This window comes from Nilaparvata lugens, chromosome 9, assembly GCF_014356525.2.
Source record: "Nilaparvata lugens isolate BPH chromosome 9, ASM1435652v1, whole genome shotgun sequence".
Lineage (NCBI taxonomy): Eukaryota > Metazoa > Arthropoda > Insecta > Hemiptera > Delphacidae > Nilaparvata > Nilaparvata lugens.
The window spans coordinates 29,028,865-29,046,054 of record NC_052512.1 but is presented as its reverse complement, the minus strand read 5'-3'; positions in this window follow the sequence as shown (position 1 = coordinate 29,046,054).

Sequence of the window (17,190 nt, the reverse complement as noted above, 5' to 3'; positions counted from 1 at the left end):
GATAGGATTAATCAGACTATAGGATTAGGCTATTCATAGTCAATCAGCTGACAAGTGGATTATTCATTGTATGCATTACACAGATGTCTGGTGAACCGGTGACACCAGATACTTGTGAATGAGAAAACTGCGTGAGGTCTACTGTTACAGAAATACTAGTATAAATTGAACAGTTATATCATAATATCAAATTGAACAGTATCTTTGATCTATGGCTGTATTAATTCGAAATATCGGGGACCGAGCTTCGGTCTGGAGTATAAAAGCATGAAACATTTATTACGAAAGAAGAAGTTATAATAACATTCATACAGAAATGTTTTATCTAATCACAGTAAATTGAGATCAATTCCCACAGGAATGCAAAGATTTCCCCCACAAAGGCCCAGTTGCACAAAAGCCGGTTAAATTTTAATCCTGATTAACTCCACGTGAACCAAATCAGAGAAGACCTTTCAAAAAGATGGTTCAACTGGAATTAATCAGGATTGAAAATAAACCGGTCTTTTGCAACGGCACAAAGTATCTATTGAATGATTACAGAAGTTCAATAGCTAATATCAATTACGTAGTGTTTCATTCTGGTGTTATAGATTAAAAAAAAATTGTCATGGCTTCCTTGAATTGGTCTTTTCAAGTTTGTCATTTGCTTGTGATTTGGTTACTCTGTTTTATCGTTTGTAAGTATTGAGATATGACCTGGTTTCCATAATTTCAGTTATTCTAGTGGTTTGAATAGCTCCTTTTTCTCCTATTGACATGTTTCCTGTACCTAATTGTTCGAACTCACTGCCGGCGCACAAGTTTTCTTTGCCGGTAGTGCCATTTTGTGAGTTAGAATATTTATTTATCAATCTGTATTATTTTATGGCAAATAAATGAATTTGAATTTGAATTTGAGTCATAATTTTGACACAGTCCCACACATATGAACTTGCTCACTCACTTCCATCACCAACAGCCGACGAAATAATTATTATCATCTGTTTTTCAATGATGGATAATAATTATCCTTTCAATGTCCTCCAGCGAGTTTTCCCAGGGATGAGACCTAGTGCAATCGAACCTTTATATAAGTTTAAACCTACTATGTTCAGATTTCGTGATAATCGTTAGAGACGTTTTCGAGATCCGGTGAAATACAAACTTATAAACATCTAAACATTTGAACATCTACAGAAGTTGCTCGTTTAATTGACTGAACGAAGTTAGGTCTAAGATTCAAGTCGACGGTTGGCATTTTCTTAATGTTTAAATGGTTTATATGTTTTTATACATTTATATGTTGCCCATTTACGGCGAAACGCGGTAATAGATTTTCATGAAATTTGACAGGTATGTTCCTTTTTAAATTGCGAGTCAACGTATATACAAGGTTTTTGGAAATTTTGCATTTCAAGGATAATATAAAGGACAAAGAAGCCTCCTTCATACGCCAATTTCAGAGTAGAAATCAGACTATAGAATAATTATTCATCATAGATCAGCTGACAAGTGATTACACAGATGTGTGGAGGAAGCCAGTCTATTACTGTATTTGTATAAGGTCTATAGTTACAATCAAAGACATTAAAGACGTATGCATCTTTGAGCTGGGTTTACACCAAAGTTATTAACAAAATGGTTGTAACTTAATCCTTATAGATTCTATTAGATTGAACGCAAGTTGACAAACACATATGTTCATCATGTAAATGATAAGTTATGTTCAATCTAATATAATCTAAAAGGATTGAGTTATTAAAATTTTTTTAAATAAATTTTGTCTAATCGCAAGCTTTAAGGTCTTGGTTTTTTTAATATTTTGTTTTGCATTCATGATATTATTATGTGCGCCCATCAGTATCAATATTCTCACATTCGAAAAAACTAATTGGGTAGGTGAATAAAAATAAACAAATGAACTAAATAATGCTGGAGAAATTATAATATTCTTGATTTAAAAAATTAATACTCATCAGATAGAAAGATCATCACGGAACTGGATGAATTATATAAACAAATGTGATATACAAATTACAAATTTACAAATATACAAATTCAAATGTGAACTGAGTTTGTTAACATTTAAAACAGTTGACATCTGGTACTTATTGATGAGAATACTGCGTGACGTCTACTGTTCACAGAACTATAATAAAAAATAAAATACTATAATCTTAATACAATTATGACATTGGAGGAAAAACTAGGCTGAGCCTGTACTATTTCTCTACTAGTAGTATAGGATTATCGACGTTCCACTATATTGAATACGTAGGCTACTTCTTCCGAAGCAACGGCGCTTTGATACAGTATCAAAGTGGCAGAGACTTGCGTATCATCGGATGAGTGTCCTGTGCGCATGCGTGGGCTTGGCGCCGATGTAGCTTGACTTTCGAATAGGCGGTGCTATGCGATGCAGTAGAAGTTCTCGTCTGCCCGCGGTTGTACGTTCCAGCTAAACTGCTCGTCTTGGAAACTGGTGTAGACTCACCACTGTCTTGTGTTGTACCTTCCCTACCTGCGAAACACTCTCGGGTATAGAATGTGATTGTCTCTCTTTATTATTTATTTTAAAAACTTTATTCAATAAATTCAACGATATTTGGAATATAGGATTCCATAAAACATCATTCTCTATCGAAAATATTAAACAGCATGATCAATCTAGTTCAAATTTACACAAATTTAAAAATCTGGAGTACCAATGTCTCTCTTTATTATTTATACTTTAAAACTTTATTCAATAAATTCAACAATATTTGGAATATAGGATTCCATAAAACATCATTCTCTATCGAAAATATTAAACAGTAAGATCAATAGTTCAAATTTACACAAATTTAAAAATCTGGAGTACCAATGTCTCTCTTTATTATTTATACTTTAAAACTTTATTCAACAATATTTGGAATATAGGATTCATAAAACATCATTCTCTATCGAAAATATTAAACAGCAAGATCAATCTAGTTCAAATTTACACAAATTAAAAATCTGGGTACCAATGTCTCTCTTTATATTTATACTTTAAAACTTTATTCAATAAATTCAACAATATTGGAATATAGGATTCCATAAAACATCATTTCTATCAAAAATATTAAACGCAAGATCAATCTAGTTCAAATTTACACAAATTTAAAAATCTGGTGTACCCACATCTCTCAAAAATAATAATTCATTATTAGTATCAAACCATGGCATTATTCTCACAATCAAGCATATAGATATAGGCCCCGAAAAACATAAACCTCTATCAAAAAATACACCATGATCGATATATTTATCTATTTATTTAAAGTCAAAAGTCAAAAGTCAAAATATCAATTGCATTACAAATGTCAATGGTAGATTGAATCATAATTATTACAAGCAGGAAGTCATTACAATAAATTATAAATCCAATTTATTGGATAGAGTAAAAAATACAATAGTCGGTGAAGAAAAAACAAGATATTGCCCAAAACTTCTTCAATTCCCTTACCTTCCCTGAAAGGTTGTTATCTTTTATCCGCGAAACAATTTCGGATAGAATGTGAACAATTTCGGTAGAATGTGATAGTCTCTTGTTGTATTTATACTTCAACACTAGATTCAATAAATAAATTCATTTGGAATCTGGGATCCGAAAAACTATTTTCCATCGAAAATATACAGCGTGGTCAATCTATAGTGAAATCCACGTTATAATAGCAGTGTTGATTAGCAATGATATTTCTATTCTTGTCTATCATTTAACTAAGTGGATAGCACTATCTCTTTCTCGTTTTGCTCTGTGTCAGATCGTCTTTCAATATGTAGAATTAGAAATTAATTGACAAAATATTTATCTCATAAATTTTGAAAATCCATCATTGAAAAATATAATTCCTTGCTCTATAAAATATAAATGGGTTTTTTAAACGAGAATGAACAGTTAATATTACATCAATAAACCTGTATCAGCTACCGTCTCTAGAAGGCATTTACAAGACAGATTCTCCTATCTTTCTCCACTATCTTTTTTGGTAGAGAGTTAGTGGGGAGGATATTTTTAATATTCTTTCCGAAGAATGGACATTGATATGTCCAAAGCTCCGTCAATTTATGTAGATGCATAACAATATGATTATTATCTATAGTATTATATTACAAACTGCTTTTTCATATCACATACAGTTCAATAATTATTTTCTTAGTCTATATTATGTAAATTCATCTATAGTTTTGCTGTATTGCAAGCTATTGTATATAAGTGTATAAGCCAGTATAGTGTAATATACATAAATAAAGTACTCAATCAATCAATCAATCAATCAATCAATTTTGTAACAAAATATCAAATGAGGGGCTTTGATAAATAAATTAATCAAACTCTCATGAAGCCCGTTCTATAAGACTTTTAAGAGTTTGAAAGTTTATGATCTCCAGATTCCTAATAGTTGATACTAGCAGGAAACCAGTGCACCAAAATGGTCTATTCCAAACTTGACGTAATGAAATTTTGAAGAATTGAAATAGGCCTCAGTTGATTAGAATGTACAAGCAAAATATCAAGTTAATCAGTCAAGTAGTTGAGACGTGATGATGCGTCAAACATAATTTCATATCCCGTGTGTATGAGCCAGTTATTTCCTTTTTCATAGTATATAGATGAGACTATATTTTTATCATTCATAGCTGAGAATTATATTGTATGCTATGTGTCAATGTATAAATAAATAAATATTTGATTGTATGGTATGAGATGTTGTGATATTTTTCATAATTGAAAGAATACGACTTGATATTGTCAAATAAAAGTGATTGAATATCAAAGTCTTATTCTTTCAATTAATAAATATTGTCTATTAATATGTCTATTTAGATAATACTTATCCAGAATGAACAGAATACAGATTGCACATATACCACTTCACGAATCATATCCCACTAATGACTTTCAAACTAGTAAAATTCAGGGAAAACAAATTTAAATCGACAATTCAATTAACGGAGTTTCAGATAATAGAAAAATACTCAGTTACAATATCAATAATTATTGCTCAATTTGGGGAGCATTCATAAAAGGTTGAGAGACTAGAATTTTCGTGGAAACCGTCAATCGAGTTCCCTTTTGTGTGGGAAATTCTATTGTTGGAAGAACAGTTTCCTCGAAGTGCGTGTATTGAAAAGCCCAGATTCCCCACACGTTTAGGTGACGATATTTTGTTTTTTCCAGATTCTACACTGAGATAAACACGCTAGAATATGTGGAGCAGGAAATAATTGGAAGGTGTTTGAACGCAAGAGAATTTTTGAAAATGATTGACGTCACTAACAGTTTTCCCTGAGTGTTGTGTGTTGTGTTTTTTGTGTCGTTGTGTGTTCGTGTGATTGTCTCTACAAAATGAAGTCCCTACACGACGCATTATTGGCTGTTGATGTATCTACAGATATGCTTGGGTGAGTGGATCATATTATTACTTATTCATTAGTGGATTACTTATGCATTCATTTTTTATCAATTTTGATGTGAAAATCGGACTTTTTCAAGTGAAATTATAACCTTATTCTTCTTTCAAAACTTTTAGGACAGGTTTCCGAGCTCAGGATTTCGCTAAGTTCAAAACTTTGAACAGCTGGAGAAAGAGAATTGGCTTTCTGAAACGGGGCATAGTCGCAGTTTTTATGATAATCTTTATTTTCTCATTTCTATAATTATTGGAAACGTTTTTCCTTGACGAAATGAAACATTCCTAAATAACTAAAAATAGCTAAAACTGTACACTATTTTCTCTGTATTTTATTTTGTGTTCAATGTCCCAGTTTTTCAAAATTTATTCAAACGTGGACTTCGACTACGTCCCGTTTCGGAATAGTTATTTGTGCAACTAGTAGGCAAAGTGACAGTTTGCTGCACCGAAAGAAACGTTTAGGAATGGTTTCTTGAGTGCAGCAGAGGAACTTTGCGCACGTATTTCACATTAAGTTTTTCCTACAGTTACCATTGAATATAAAAAGTGGGTAATTATGGGTAAATTGCCTGAAATCCATCAAATGTTTTTCTGTGTAATTTTATATTGATAAAAACCTCAATCCTGAAATTCTAAAGTCCTCATTGTCCTTAGTTATAATATATAATAGTAATAATTAGCGCGTTGTGCTTGGTTGCACCTCTGCTCACTATAGCAGCCACAGCAGTCACTGTTACCAACTCATTTTGATTTTGCTGCACTGTTGCTCCATATAACTTCTAGTATTTGCGTTGCCATGTTGCAATCTGGAGTGCAGAAAATTTTTTCCGTACTAGAGCGGAAAAGTGATTCTTTGCATTCTGTAATCAGTGCAGCAATGGCCACTTTTCAACGTAACTGTAGGAAAAGCAAATTTTCTGACTCCAGCTGTTTGAAGTCTAGAACTTAGCTAAATCCCGAGCTCAAAAAATCGGCCCTCATTCTTCAAAATTTGGGAGAAAGACAGTTTGGGGGTATGCATGTTGTCTCCTCCCATCATATTATAATATTTGATAATTTTTTGTATTGTCAATGAAATGAATAAATCCCATTTTCTATATTGAGGTCTACGTTATCATGGCAGTGTTTGATTTGCAAGGAAATTGCTACCCTTGTCTATCATTCAACAAAGAATAGCGCTATCTCTTTCTCGCTTTGCTCTGTTGCCAGATCGTCTTTTAACAATGTAGAATGATTAATTAATTGTCAGAATATTTATTCTTAATTATGAGATTATTTAATAAAATAAGTTTGGAAAGAGCTCTAACCACCTTGCATGAGATTCTACGAAATAAATATGATATGGAGATAAATAACATAAGACAGAAGTAATGGTCTGCTCAAAAGTCCCAGAGAATGTGTCCATTAATTAGATAATCACGCCCTGAAGCAAGTAAAAATGTTCAAATATCTTGGAAGCATTATATCAGAAGATGGAAAAGATAGACTGGATATAAAGCGCCGAATCAGAGAAGCTAAGGGTATGTTTATTAGTAAAAGGCAGCTTCTTTCCTCTAATAGTTTAACCTTGGAAATAAGAAAGAGACTAATAAAGAGTTGCATTTGGAGTATAGCTCTTTATGGGTCTGAAACGTGGACTATTGGTAAGGCTGAAGAAAAGACTCTGAATGATTTTGAAGTGTGGTGTTGGAGGCGAATGCTCAAAATAAAATGGACAGACAGAGTTACGAATCAGGAGGTATTCCAGTGGGCGGCAGAAAAAAGATCTCTTCTGAATTTTCTAAGGCCAGACGATATTCTTGGATTGGACACATAATAAGACACGACGCATTCACGTCAAGTATCTGGAAGGTACAGTTGATGGACAATGGGGTCGTGGGAGACCCGGCTACAGTACTTAAGACAAATGAAGAAGGATGTGGTTGCTATGAGCTATGAACAATGGAAGAGAGTAGCAATGGACAGATTTAGATGGAAGGCTGCCAACCAATCAAACGATTGAGCTGTAAGAAGAAGATGAGATTATTGAAAAGTATAATTTCTTGCTTAATGAAATCAAATTGATTATTTTAAACGGTTAAATATCGGGGACCGAGCTTCGCTCTGGTGTACAAAAGCATAAAAAATTAATTACGAAAGAAGTAATTATGATAACATTATGCAGAAATGTTCTATCTAATCACAGTGAATCTAGATTAAATCCCAAAGGAATGAAAAAATTTCCCTCACAAAGGCCCAGTTGCACAAAAGCCGGTTGAATTTTCATCCCGATTAACTCCACGTGAACCAAATCAGAGAAGATCATTCCAAAAAGATGAATCTACTGGAACTAATCCGATGAAAATAACACGGCTTTTTGCAACCGGCACTAAGTACCTGATTGAATGATTACGAAAGATCAACAGCTGAGTCATAATTTTCACACAGTCCCACACACATGAACTCGCTCACTCACTTCCATCACCAACAGACGACGAAATAATTATTATCAGCAGTTTTTCCAAGGATGAATAATAATTATCCTTTTAATGTCCTTCAGCGAGTTTTCCCAGGAATGAGACCTAGTGCAATCTAATCTTTATATTATAAACCTACTATGTTCTAGATTTCGTGAGAATCGTTGGAACCGTTTTCGAGATCCGGTGAAATATAAATATCTAAACATCTGAAAATATAAACACACTAGCCGTTAGGCTCGCTTCGCTCGCCATATCCGTCTAGCCAGGGGGCTCCGCCCCCTGGACCCCCGACTGATCGTCCAAGAATGAGATAGGCAGGAACGCTTCGCTCGCCTGCATTTTTCATTGAGCATTTTTATCATATGTTAGAACAATCCAGTCGGGGGTCCAGACTAACGTCTGGCTAAACGGATATGGCGAGCGAAGCGAGCCTGACGGCTAGTAATATTCCCAGGGTTGAAGTAGCAGTGCCCAATCAATTATATGGCGGGCGAAGCGAGCCTGACGGCTAGTAATATTCCCAGGATTGAAGTAGCAATGCCCAATCAATTTTTCCGCGATAAATGCATTCAAATCTTCAACTTGGTGCCAACCTAACAAAGTCAACTCAACTTAATGCCAACCTGACAAAATTATTAATTTAGTTGCCAGTTAACAACTGTTTCGAAGAGGTACTCTATCTAGATTATAGTAACATATGATATGGAAATTTCAATTATATTGATTGGGAGATGAAGAATATACATGCTAATAGACGAACTTTAACCCTTAAAAACAACCCTTAGAGTTAAAATATGGCAAAATATTTCTTAGTGCGCCTCTAAAGGGCCAACTGAACATACCTACCAAATTGAACGTTTTTGGTCCGGTAGATTTTTAGTTATGCGAGTGAGTGAGTGAGTGAGTGAGTGAGTGAGTGAGTGAGTGAGTCAGTCAGTGAGTGAGTGCCATTTCGCTTTTATATATATAGATAAACAGAAGTTGCTCGTTTAATAGTATAGGATATTACATCAATAAACCTGTATCAGCTACCGTCTATAGAGGACATTGACAAGACAGAGGATCGGCAACGTTGTTCTTCTATCTTTCTTCACCGCCATTATAACGTGGACCTCACTATAGACAATAGCATGACAAGAGTACTTCTGTTGACATTATTTGTAACTAGTAGATAAGTGAACAGCTTCTATACGTGGAACTGCATATTTGAATTTTCAAAAAGGTAGAAAACTTCTATTAACATAACAATAATAAATTAACCATTATACAATAGCACTAGTCAATATCTTATTAAGGGAAGGTTAGAACCTAAATGTAATAAATTTGAATACTCATATGAATCGAAATAGATTCTATTGATTGGCACATAAGCATCTATAATGAAGTCCACGTTATAATGGCAGTGGAGAAAGATAGGAGAACAACGTTGCCGATCCTCTGGTTTGTCAATGTCCTCTTTAGACAATATATAGTTCCCCAGCTAATCATAGTGAGCTCAACGTTATTATGACAGTAGAGAAAGATAAGAGAACAACGGTGCCGATCCTCCGTCTTGTCAATCCGCCTTCTATTGGAGCAGATACAGATTTATTGATGTAATATTAACGGTCATTCTCGTTTGAAATAATAATTTCGATTTCATTGAGCAAGAATAGTTATTTGTGCAACTAGTGCGCAAAGTGACAGTTTGCTGCACCGAAAGAAGCGTTTACGCCCGAGCCGTAGGCGAGGGCGGAATGGTTTCTTGAGTGCAGCAGAGGAACTTTGCGCACGTATTTCACATTAAGTTTTTCCTACAGTTAACATTGAATATGAAAAGTGAGTAATTATGGGTAAAATTGCCTGAATGCATCAATTGTTTTTCTGTGTAATTTTATTATTGATAAAAACCTTAATCCTAAAAAATCCTAAAGTCCTCGTTGTCCTTGGTTATAATATATAATGAATAATAATTAGCGCGTTGTGCTTGGTTGCACCTCTGCTCACTATAGCAGCCACAGCAGTCACTGTTACCACTTCATTTTGATTTTGCTGCACTGTTGCTCCATATAACCTACTAAGTATTTGCGTTGCCATGTTGCAAATCTGGAGTGCAGAAAAATTTTTCCCGCACTAGAGCGGAAAAGTGATCTTTTCGTTCTGTAATCAGTGCAGCAATGGCCACTTTTCACGTAACTGTAGGAATTATATTTCTCAATGATTTCATAATAGACTCCGATGTTCAAGATGATAATATTTTGTTAATTAATTATTAATTCTGCATTGTCGAAAGACGGACGATCTTCCAACAGAGCAAAGCGAGAAAGAGTTAGCGCTATCCGCTTTGTTGAATAATAGACAAGGATAGTAATACTATCGCTAATCAAACACTGCCTTTATAACTCGGACCTGACCATAGTCTACAATGATCTAATGAACCAAATTGAAACAGATTCTGCTAAAATAGCAAGTTGATATCTTGATAGCGAGTGAATACTAAACGACAAGAAAGGATACAAAATTGTATCGTGTTAAACCACTGGTCACATTGTAACAGAGACAAAAATGGAATCAGGAATGTCTTGAAACGTATCGTTCTCTCACCATAGTTTACAATGATCTATGAACCAAATTGAAACAGATTCTGCTAAAATAGCAAGTGATATCTTGATAGCGAGTGAATACTACGACAAGAAAGGATACAAAATTGTATCGTGTTAAAACCCATGGTAACATTGTAACAGAGACAAAAATGGAATCAGGAATGTCTTAAAAAGTATCGTTCTGTCATCATAGTCTACAATGATCTAATGAACCAAATTGAAACAGATTTGCTAAAATAGCAAGTTGATATCTTGATAGCGAGTGAATACTAAACGACAAGAAAGGATACAAAATTGTATCGTGTTAAACACTGGTAACATTGTAACAGAGACAAAAACGGAATCAGGAATGTCTTAATGGAATGAAACATTAATGAAACAGGAATGTCAGTATTGTTCTGTTGTGTCCGACCCTGTCGTGTTCAAAAGCGACTCTGTGGTCGTCGATGCAATTTGTCAGAAAATTTGCGACTTGTCAGAACCTAATAAAAACCGTGAATCCATCTACCTACTCAGTTGATATCTGCGTCATTCCGTTTGCCATACTATAATAAAGGAAATAACTGGCTCATACACGTACGGGATAGGAAAATTATTTGACGCAACACCATGTCTGAACTACTGCACTGATTACTTGAAATTCTGCATATAGATTCCCAATGAAACGAGGATGTAGGACTATTTCCAATTCTTCAAGATATTATCACGTCAAGTTTTTAGTTTGTCAAGTTTTAGAATAGACCCTTGCGGAGCACTGGTTAACCGCTAGTAATATATATATAAACTAGCAGTCAGGCTCGCTTCGCCCGCCATATCCGTCTAGCCAGGGGACTCGCCCCCTGGACCCCCGACTGGATCGTCCTCGCTTCGCTCGCCTGCATTTTCATTTGTAGGACGATCATATGTTAGGACGATCCAAGTGAGGGTCCAGACTAAACGTCTGGCTAAACGGATATGGCGAGCGAAGCGAGGCTGACGGCTAGTAATATATATTCCCAGGATTGAAGAAGCAGTGCCCAATCAATTTTTCCGCGATAAATGCATTTCAATCTTCAACTTGGTGCCAACCTAACAAAGTCAACTCAACTTAATGCCAACCTGACAAAATTTTTAATTTAGTTACCAGTTAACAACTGTTTCGAAGAGGTACTCTCTGATTATAGTTCTATATTAACATAATATGATATGGACATTTTTCAATTATAGTTAAGAGAATAAGAAGAATATACAAGCTAAAAGACGAACTTTAAACCCTTAAAAACCACACTTAGAGTTTAAATATTGCCAAACGATTTCTTAGTGCGCCTCTAAAGGGCCAACTGAACATACCTACCAAATTCGAACGTTTTTGGTCCGGTAGATTTTTAGTTCTGCGAGTGAGTGAGTCGGTCAGTCAGTCAATCAGTCAGTGAGTGAGTGCCATTTTGCTTTTATATATTATATAGATAATCTCTTGTCACCCACCTCCTTGTCATGATGATTCTTTTTATCATACCACAATAATATACATTGAATATTTTCATTGATTCCTAGACCTAATCATTGATATGTCTATGATTAATTATGAACCTGTCTATGTGTATATTTGAGACTGGCAGGTAACCCGTGCTTCACAAGGGTCTCAAAGACTTGACGTACTGAAAACTTGACGTAATGAAATCTTGATCAAGACCTTCAATCATCCTCGGTTAATAAAAATGTAAACTGCAAAATTCCAAGTTAATCAGTCCAGTAGTTGAGACGTGATGATGCGTCAAACATGATTTCCCTATCCAGTACGTGTATAAGCCAGTTTTTTCCTTTATCTATATATATAAAAGCGAAATGGCACTCACTCACTGACTGACTGACTGACTGACTCACTCACTCACTCAATCGCAGAACTAAAAATCTACCGGACCAGAAACGTTCAAATTTGGTAGGTATGTTCAGTAGGCTCTTTAGAGGCGCACTAAGATATCTTTTGGCAATATATTAACTCTAAGGGTGGTTTTTAAGGGTTTAAAGTTCGTCTTTTAGAATGTATATTCTTCTTATTCTCTTTAATTATAATTGAAAAGTCCATACCATATGTTAATATAGAACTATAATCTAGAGAGAGTACCTCTTCGAAACAGTTGTTAACTGGTAACTAAATTAATAATTTTGTCGGTTTGTCTTGAGTTGACTTTGTTAGGTTGGCACCAAGTTGAAGATTGAAATCCATTAATCGCGGAAAAATTGATTGGGCACTGCTACTTCAATTAGAGCTATTCCTGGGAATATTATATTACTAGCCGTCAGGCTCCCTTCGCTCGCCATATCCGTTTAGCCAGACGTTCAGTCTGGACCCCCGACTGGATCGTCCTAACATATGATCGTCCTATATATATAAATAGGTATAGATATAACATGAGATAAAAATGCTCAAATGAAAAATGCAGGCGAGCGAAGCGAGCCTGCTGATCTCATTTTTGACGATCTAGTCAGGGGTCCAGGGGGCGGAGCCCCCTGGCTAGACGGATATGGCGAGCGAAGCGAGCCTGACGGCTAGTTATAGTATAGATGACAGATAGATGAATGAATATCAGTATCTATGAATGAGAATAGCGTTTGAACGGTTTGAGATAGTATAGATTTCTGACCATTTCAACTATCTAGGTTTGTGTGGCAGAGAGGACCAACTTCGCCCTTAATAAAGGCAATTAATTCAAGAGACGCATGTGAAATGCAAGTCTCAGGTGAATACTATCAAATAAGCATTTTAATTCCTCAAATTATCATAATTATAATTTTTTAACGTTATTATGGCACCCAGTAGGAGAGCGATATCAGGCTATTTCATTTTGGCTTCAATATTAATAATAATGTTGTTTTCGCCACACTGCACAGAAAGCAGCTGTTTTCCAGTCCCTATGTAGATATAAAGACATTTTTGCAGACGACTCTCGTCTGACGTCAGAACAGGTTACTTTTCGGCTAAGGCCGGAAACAGTACCCTTTCCGGCCGCTAAATTTCAAGTGTGCTAAAACAGCTGATCAAAGAACTTCTCATTATTTGAGTTCATTATTCAATAATTAGAACATTTATAATAATATCATCTTATTGTCATTTGAAAGAATAAAAACAGGTATAAACTCAACCTCCCACACAATTGAACATTATCTTTCAGGATATTTAGACAAATCAGAATAAAAAAAAAATACTTGACAATTTCCTGATATTCAAATTACCTCAGATTTGCTAGAGCTATGACCTTCCAGTTTTGCTTTCGGAAGTGCTTGATAAACTTATTCTGATATATATATATATATAGATATATATATATATATATATTATATATATATATATTGTTTATTTTTCTGTGTGGCGAAAAACAGCGTTCGTACTACGGGCAAAAATGTTTTTCCGACTCTCAATCTTTTCTAGTCCTCGGCCTACGGCCTCGAACTTGAAACCGATTTCGAGCCGGAAAAGTCTCATTTTCGGCCCTAGGTGCGAAATATACTATTGTGAAGGTATGACTTATTGGTTCAGCCTTCTCTGGTTAAGGACTGAATTGGGTTAAAAATATTTTCCATACATTCATTATGTGATTAAAGATACTCCGCTCTTGCAATCTATTACATTTTTGATTCTATACAGTGAGGTCCACGTTATAATGGGAGTGTTTGATTAGCAATGGTATTGCTATCCTTGTTTATCATTCAACAAAGTGGATAGAGCTATCTCTTTCTCGCTTTGTTCAGTTGCCAGATCGTCTTTTAACAATGTAGAATTGATGATTCATTAACAAAATATCCCACCTCAATCATGAAAATTCATCATGAAATTATTGAAAAATAAAATTTCTTACTTTATAAAATACAATTGATTATTTCAAACGAGAATGAACAGTTGTTAATATTACATTGATTAACCTTTATCAGCTACCGTCTATAGAAGGAATTGACAAGATATAGGATCGGCAACGTTGTTCTCCTATCTTTCTCCACTGCTATTGTAACGCGGACCTGACTATAGTCGAAATGCTATAAAAACATTGTTGCTCTTGTGATGAGGCGTGGTCCGTAGAGAAGATTGATTGATTGATTGATTGATTGATTGATTGATTGATTGATTGATTGATTGATTGAGTACTTTATTTATGTAGATTACAATATATACTGGCTTATACACTTATATACAATAGCTTACAATACAGCAAAATTATAGATTAATTTACATAATATAGACTAAGAAAATAATTATGAACTGTATATGATATGAAAAAGCAGTTTGTAATATAATAACTATAGATAATATCATATTGTTATGCATCTACATAAATTGGCGGAGCTTTGGACATATCAATGTCCATTCTTCGGAAAGAATATTAAAAAATCCTCCCCACTAACTCTCTACCAAAACGTTAATTTCGTTATTTAAACTAAGGATTATTTATTAATGGAAATATTGTAAAAGTTTTAATCAATATGAATATTAAAGAGAAAAAAAAACAGAAAATTGATAGAGTAAAATAATTATATAGGTAGATAAGATCAAATAATTGATTAATAAAATGAAGTAGGCTGAAAGTAGATCAGGGTTATCAACTTTCAGTAATATACAGCATTATGCAGTGGATAATTGAAATAACATGAGTTTATATAATATATATATATATATTATATATACAATTCGTTCTATAACATGGTTTAAAGGTTTGTATTTGGGATGGGTGGGGGATGGATGTCATGTGATCGTTCTAGGGCCGGACAGTTTCAGTCATTTGTTCCAAAAGATGTTTTTTTAAAGTTAGGATGAAGCTCGCTCGGCTCTCGATGGACCTGATAGAAACAGGAAGTGCATTCCATGCACGACAGGCACTGACTAAGAAGGATTTTGTGAAAATAGTAGTGAGAAGAAAGAAAAAAAGGAAAGGAGGGAGAATAGAAGAATGAAATGGAGAAAGTAATTTGTATGAATGAAGAGTGAGACAGAAAATTGAAATCCACTCCTAATTTAGACCACTGTCTTACAACCGTGAGCTTCAACGTATATTTTTAGAAGAAATGTAGATCGCTACATTTGGTACTATTCCAAAGTAAACCACGTGACAAGTGAATTAATTGTTCTGATTCATCGCTGACACTTAACAAAAAGTGAAAACAATGCTTGGCTCTGACAATACCCCAATTCATCTTCTATAAACACCTGCTCAAAACAGTTGAATATCCGTTGCCACAAATATCTATAAGAAGAGAGATAACGTACGCTGATTACCCGTGAGGCCCATGTTATAATGGCAGTGGAGAAAGATGGGAGGAAAACGTTAACGATTCTCTGCCTTGTCAATGCCTTCTATAGAAGTTAGCTGATACATCTTTATTGATGTCATATTAATAGTTCAATATCGGGGACCGCGCTTCGCTCTGGAGTACAAAAGCATAAGAAATTTATCACGAAAGAAGAAATTATAATAACATTCTTACAGAAATGTTCTACCTACTCACATTAAATTGAGATTAATTCCCAGAGGTATGCAAAAATTTCCCTCACAAAGGCCCAGTTGCACAAAAGCCAGTTGAATTTTCATCCTGGTTAACTTCACGTGAATCAAATCAGAGAAGTCCATTCCGAAAAGATGGATCTACTGGAATTAATCAGCATTGAAAATAAACCGGCTTTTTCGCAACCGGCACTAAGTACCTGATTGAATGATTAATAAATTTCAACAGCTGAGTCATAATTTTGACACAGTCCCACACACATGAACTTGCTCACTCACTTCCATCACCAACAGACGATGGAATAATATTATTATCAGCGGTTTTCCCAAGGATGAATAATAATTATCCTTTTGATGTCCTTCAGCAAGTTTTCCCAGGGATGAGATTCAGTGCAATCGAATCTTTGTATTATAAACCTACTATGTTCTGAATTTCGTGAGAATCGTTGAAGCCGTTTTCGAGATCCGGCTAAATACAAACATATGAACATATTAACATCTAAACATCTAAACATCTAAACATCTAAACATCTAAACATCTAAACATCTAAACATCCAAACATCTAAACATCTAAACATCTGAACATCTAAACATCTAAACTCTAAACATCTAAACATCTAAACATCTAAACATCTAAACATCTAAACATAAACATCTAAACATCAAACATCTAAAATCTAAACATCTAAACATCCAAACATCTAAACATCTCAACATCTAAACATCTAAACATCTAAACATCTCAACATCTAAACATCCAAACATCTAAACATCTAAACTCTAAACATCTAAACATCTAAACTCTAAACATCTAAACATCTAAACATCTAAACATTAAACATCTAAACATCTAAACATCCAAACATCTAAACATCTAAACATCTAAACATCTAAACATCTAAACATCTAAACATCTAAACATCTAAACATCTAAACATCTAAACATCCAAACATCTAAACATCTAAACATCCAAACATCTAAACATCTGAACATATGAACAGAAGTTGCTCGTTTAATTTTAATAGTATAGGATTCTCGTTAATAATCAATTATATTTTATTGAGCAAGAAATTATATTTTTCAATAATTCCATGATGAATCCACATATTTAAGATGAAATATATTGTTAATCGATAATTGATTCCACTTCGTTAAAAGACGATTTGGCAACAGAGCAAAGCGAGAAAGAGATAGCGCTATCCGCTTTGTTGAATGATAGACAAGGATAGCAATACCATTGCCAATCAAACACTGTC